The sequence below is a fragment of the Macaca thibetana genome, chromosome 8, assembly GCF_024542745.1.
Source record: "Macaca thibetana thibetana isolate TM-01 chromosome 8, ASM2454274v1, whole genome shotgun sequence".
Taxonomy (NCBI): domain Eukaryota; kingdom Metazoa; phylum Chordata; class Mammalia; order Primates; family Cercopithecidae; genus Macaca; species Macaca thibetana.
This window is the reverse complement of record NC_065585.1, coordinates 101,713,432-101,719,715: the sequence shown is the minus strand read 5'-3', so window position 1 is coordinate 101,719,715 and position 6,284 is coordinate 101,713,432. Positions and strand designations below refer to the sequence as shown.

General features: G+C 48.7%; 1 protein-coding gene across 1 annotated transcript in view; it reads left to right on the top strand.

The window, feature by feature from the left end:
- Positions 1-1,849: 1,849 nt before the first annotated feature.
- Positions 1,850-6,284, top strand: part of GPAT4 (glycerol-3-phosphate acyltransferase 4) — a 46,484-nt gene continuing 42,049 nt past the window's right edge. Inside the window, exon 1 of the mRNA XM_050800411.1 lies at positions 1,850-1,905. The gene's annotated coding sequence lies outside the window, so the exon portion shown is untranslated. The remainder of the gene's footprint in view (positions 1,906-6,284) is intronic.

Sequence of the window (6,284 nt, the reverse complement as noted above, 5' to 3'; positions counted from 1 at the left end):
CAAAGACCAGGTTTCACCGTGTTATCCAGGATGGTCTCGATCTCCTGACCTCATGATCCACCCGGCTCGGCTCCCAAAGTGCTGGGATTACAGGTGTGAGCCACCACACGCGGCCAGTTTTATTTTTTTATTAAGCTCTTCAATTATTTTTGTTGTGAGATTGGGGTCCACCCTTATTTTCTTCCAAACAGATAATCCACTTAGTTGATATCATTAACCCCTGCCTGGCAAGACCTCCTGATCCCCAGTGACCCAAGTAGCAAGTTGTGTTTGTAGATGCACAGGGACTCTTGTTGGCATTGGTGCACAGGTTTGAACCAATTGATATCATTAATTAACCAAGAGCTACTAATACCTACATTATTGAAAATATACAAATGGCTTAATTTAAAACTTGGCAAAAGGTTTGAATATGTCATTCACTGAGAACGAAATGGAAATGGCCAATAATATATGAAAAAAATCCTACTTGCCATTTTCTTTTAAAAATGTAATCAAAACAATCATGAGATGCTTTTTTACACCTGTCATATTGACAAATATCTTAAAGTTTGATCGTTTTTAATTATGGTGAAGATATGGGAAAAGGGCAACTTTTTTTTTATTTTTTTGAGACAGAGTTTTGCTCTTGTACCCCAAGCTGGAGTGCAATGGTGCAATCTCGGCTCACTGCAACCTCTGTCTCCTGGATTCAAGCAATTCTCCTGCCTCAGCCTCCCAAGTAGCTGGGATTACAGGTGTGCACCACCACACCCGGCTAATTTTGTGTTTTTAGTAGAGACAGGGTTTCACCATGCTGTCAGGCTGGTCTCCAACTCCTGACCTCAAGTGATCCACCTGCCTCGGCCTCCCAAAGTGCTGGGATTACAGGCATGAGCCACTGCTCCTGGCCAAAAGGGCAACTTTTCAAGGCTACTGGTGGAACTGGGCGCGGTGGCTCATGCCTGTAATCCCAGCCCTTAGGAGGCTGATGTGGGAGTATCGCTTGAGCCCAGGATTTGAAGACCAGCCTGGGCAACAGTGAGACCAAGTCTCTATATTAAAAGAAAAATAATTAAAGTAAATAAATACAACAAACAGGCTAGGCACAGTGGCTCATGCCTATAGTCCTAGCTCTTTGGGAGGCCGAGGTGGGTGGATTGCCTGAGCTCAGCAGTTCGAGACCAGCCTGGGCAACACTGTGAAAACCCATCTCTACTAGAATACAAAAAATTAGCCGGGTGTGGTGTCACACACCTGCAGTCCCAGCTACTAGGGAGGCTGAGGCAGGACCTGCTAGAACCCAGGAGGCGGAGGTTGCAGTGAGCTGAGATCAGGCCACTGCACTCCAGCCTGGGTGACAGAGTGAGACTCCATCTCTAATAATAATAATAATAAAATAAATACAACAAACAAACACAAATCCCGTCTGTTCCACAGCTGAGAGGATTTCCAGTTTCAACATTGTCCCTGTTGTCCCTCCTGTCCTGATCACAGACCCCCATCACTGACCACCCCAGAGTGATCCCAAATGCTGCCTCGGGTGAGGTGCTGGTGGCCTGAGGCAAAGTGTCTGAGTCACACTCTTCTTCTTCCTCTTCTTTCTCTTCTGCTTCTCCTTCTCCTTCTTCTTCGACGGGATCTCACTATCTTGCCCAGGCTGGTCTCCTAACTCCTGGGCTCAAGCGAGCCTCCCACCTCGGCCTCCTGAGTACCTGGGACCTACTGAGTCACACTTGCAGCTACATCCTTTTCCTTTCTCCAACTCACTGGTTAATCATGAAAGACTCTTCTGATTGGCCGCCTCCTGGAACTAGTGCCTCAGCGCCGCGGGTTGGGAGCAAATAAATAATTCCCGCAGGAAAGCTGTTTCTCAGACAGGAGCAGCGACACCCCTGCCACGCCTGCCGCCTGGAGCTGAGTAGGGTAAGCACGGTGCCACATGGTTCTTCTTGCACTTCTCTTCTTGCCAGTGCCTCTTCTTCTCCAGTTTCAGGGGACACCGTGGGGTGTGGGAGCCAAGGGGAGCGCAGCGAAGGGCGGGTTGGGCTGCAGGTGGGAATGTACGGTCCTTCTGCGCCCTCATCAGGCTTCCTTCCCTTTTGCCAAGGTCCCCGTGCCACCTTCAGCGCGCCTCCCTATGCACCTCTGCCTCTGCCGCAGCGCACCTCTTCCACAGCCCCAGCGGCCTCCCCGAGGGGCGCCGCGGCCTCGGCTGTCCCGCCCCTGACTGGGGCGACCCAGGAAGCAAGTTGTGTTTGCAGACGTAAAGGGGCTGTCGTTGGTATCGGTGCACTGGTTTGAAGCCAATGCGGGCAGAGCCTGAAGAGGGCGGGTGTCCCGCGTGCAGCCTCCCCGGCCTGGCCTCCTCCTGCTGCAGAGCCGCCCCCCACGCCCCGGGCTGCTGCGCCCCGGGACGGACTAGGGGATATTCAGGCGTGCCCGCACTCTGGGGGGCGAGCAGCCGTGCGCCCTGTAGGGGCTTCCTGCGGGGCGCCGCGCGCGCAGGCGGGGGCCAGCAGGCGATGCAGATTCGCACCCCCTGGATGCCTGGGGCTCCTTCCAACAAGAGCCCTGTGTTGGAACGCCGGCTCCCCGCGGAGGTGAGAGGATCAGCTTCACCTTCCAGGTGATGTTGCCGCCGAGTCTCCTGGCCCCACGGGCCATCGTCCAGTTCTGCTTCTCTTTAGAGCATGCTCAGCAGCCTTTCGGGGACAGTAATCAAAGGCAAAACTACAGCTGGGTGCTGGGATCGCGGTCCTGCTCATCAGAATGAAGCCAGGCTCTGTGAGGGCGCACAGACAGACGGGTTGAGCCCTCTGACTCCTGCCTTTTCCACCTGGGCAAAGCGTGATTTCTCGTCCAGGACGTGCGTGTTTCCTATGTCGGGGAACTTTGCTCAGTCTGTTTTCTTGCTCCTGAATTCATAATGGGGAAACAGGACTGATTCAACTCCTAGTACCTGCAGAAGGCCTCGAATGCCTCGCATTCTTCTCTCACTTCCTGACTACAAGGCATGAGGTTTTCTTTAGGAAGATTCTGGGAATGGAGTGGGGAAACGGAAGAAATGTAAATAAAGCACTTATAAGTAATTATTGAAAGGGCTTAGCAGAGAGTGTCTAAGGACCGCGGGTGGTGTGTGTGTGCGCGCGCGGTGCGTGCGTGCGTGTGTGTGTGTGTGTGTGTATGTTTGTGTGTGTATTGCAGAGGTTGGGGAGGGGTTCTTGACATTAAAGATGGGAGAGATGCAGCACAGAACTTTGCCCTTCTACTTTCCTCTCCATCTGGGAAGGACTAGTTTCCTGGTAACTTGAAATAGTCCAGCTTATTCAACTTTTGCCAAAAGGAATATTCATTAAAGCATCTTCAATAGTTGATATAATAAACACTTTTTCTCTCTCTTCATCATATAAGAGTGTGGGGAGACTCTGTCTCCGTTCATTTCAAAATACGGGTACTTTTAAAAACACTTATTTTCAGTAGCTTAGTACACTTTAATTTTTAATTTTAATTATTATTATTTTTTAGACAGGATCTCGCCATGTTGTCCAAGCTGGTCTTGAACTCCTGGGCTCAAATGGTCATCCTGTCTAAGGATCACTCAGAGTGTTGGGATTACAGGCGTGAGCCATGGTGCCTGGCTACTCCCTTTTTCTTTTTTTTTTTTTTGAGATGGAGTCTCACCCTGTCACCCAGGTTGGAGTGCAATGGTGTGATATCGGCTCACTGAAACCTCCGCCTCCTGGGTTCAAATGATTCTCCTGCCTCAGCCTCCCGAGTAGCTGGGATTATAGGCACCTGCCACCATGCCCAGCTATTTTTTGTATTTTTAGTAGAGACAGGGTTTCATCATGTTGGCCAGGCTGGTCTCGAACTTCTGACCTCGTGATCCTCCTGCCTCGGCCTCCCAAAGTGCTGAGATTACAGGCCTGAGCCACCACACCTGGCCGCTACTACTTTTTTGCGTCCAATTTACCTAGACCCAGAAGCCTGACTTTTGCTCCCATGGCCTTCATGGCTCCCCGTTGTGTATTGATGGTCCAGTATTCAAAGCGTCCACTGAAGTGTTTGCCTCCCCCAGAATGGGAGAAAGCAAGGACAAGTCAGCCTTGGACACAGCCAGCCCCAGGCTGGCCACCCTGCTGGAGCTCAGAACATATGGATTAGAATAATATATGCGAATGTGTGCCAAGTGTGCCTCTAGCTTCAATTTACAATGTTCTGAGAGCTTTAGATGTTGGAAGGCTTTAACATCTTTCTGGGGACTCTTCATTCTTCAATTATTATTCATAGATGACAAATTTTAAATAAAAAATTTCTTTGTGTACACTTTTATCTCTTCTGATAGTTGGACTACATTTGTTTGTGCCAATGGCAGGTATTGAGGCTGAGCAAGCAACATTCACTTTTTTCTTCCTTTCTTTTTTTTTTGAGACAGAGTCTTGCTCTGTCGCCCAGGCTGGAGCGCAGTGGCACTATCTTGGCTCACTGCAACCTCTGCCTCACGGGTAAGTGATTCTCCTGCCTCAGCCTCCCAAGTAGCAGGGATTACAGGTGCCTGCCACCATGCCCAGCTAATTTTTGTATTTTTAGTAGAGACAGGGTTTCACCATGTTGGCCAGGCTGGTCATGAACTCCTGACCTCAAGTGATCCACCCAACCTTGGCCTCCCAAAGTGCTGGGATTACAGGTGTGAGGCGCCCCACTTGGCCACTTTATTTTTTTCCCTAAAGGGACTGTCCCGCCTGACTCTGAAACAAAACAGACAGGGTGCCCTGCCAGGTGGATAACAGGGTAAAGACAGAAGCAGCCAGACACACAGGCTTCCAGGAACAGTGTGGACACAGCTGCAGCTTCCTCATCTGATAAGGGGAGCTATTGCAATCGCTACTGTTTCCCCCTTGCCTTCTGGAAGGCCTGACCCCATTAAGGGTTGATCATGAATAGGGCAGGTGGACTTACAGAGCATGCTGTCAGAGTTGGGGGTTGCTTTCAAATTCAAGTTAGTGAAAATCAACAGAAAAGATGAGTAGCCAGCTGTAGAAGTGACGTACTCCTAAGATGTGTGGTAATGTATTTCTAATGACATTAGAGTTTCTGAAATCCATCTCATCATCATGGCCTAGCACTGGAAAGGGGAAGTGCTGGGAGACCACGTGGACCAGGCGTCACATTTAGAGAGGGCCTGGGACCTAGACTTTTGATATTATCTCCAAATTAAGTTACACATACAACTACAGAGAGAACTAACAGGATTGAAAAAAGATGCTGCTCAGCTGGGCTCAGTGGCTCCTGCCTGTAATCTCACCGCTTTGGGAGGCAGAGGTGGGTGGATCACCTGAGGTCAGGAGTTCAAGATCAGCCTGGCCAACATGGTGAAACCCCGTCTCTACTAAAAAACACAAAAATTAGCTGGGCATGATGGCAAGTGCCTGTAATCCTAGCTACTTGGAAGGCTGAGGTGGGAGAATCGCTTGAATCCAGGAGGTGGAGGTTGCGGTGAGCTGATATCTCACCATCGCACTCCAACCTGGGCGACAGAGTGAGACTCTGTGAAAGGAAGAAAGGAAGAAAGAAAGAAAGAAAAGAAGGAAGGAAGGAAGGAAGGAAGGAAAGAAGGAAGGAAGGAAGGAAGGAAGGAAGGAAGGAGAAAAGAAAGGAAGGAAGAAAGAAAGAGAGAGAGAAAGAAAAAGGAAAGAAAAGAAAGAAGGAAGGAAGGAAGGAAAAAAAGAAAGATGAATGCTGCTCATCATTCACCTCCAAATTTCACATTTGCATCTCATAGCCAGAGATGTATCTCATGTTGCCTGCTTTGCACTTTGAAATAATATTTGACATTTTTATAAAGCTTTATCTTGTAAGCAGCACAATTGTGAATTGTCAGTTTTGGAAATATACACAGATACCATATGCCACAATTGTAATCCTGTAATTCTTTTTTTTTTTTTTAATGTAGGAATAATTTCAAAAAATAAAAATAAAAAGTGATCAAGGGCTCCCTTGACCTCTGAAAGGTCCAGACGAAGATAAACTGGTCTGATTTATTACAACCTTTCCCATCTAGGTAATGTTTTAATATGTATGTATAATATGTATAAATGTATGAATATGAGTGGATATTAAATAAGCAGGGCTGGGCATGGTGGCTCACGCCTGTAATCCCAGCACTTTAGGAGGCCGAGGCGGGCGGATCACGAGATCAGGAGATGAGACCATTCTGGCTAACATGGTGAAACCCCGTCTCTAATAAAACATACAAAAAAATTAGCCAGGCGTGGTGGCGGGCACCTATAGTCCCAGCTACT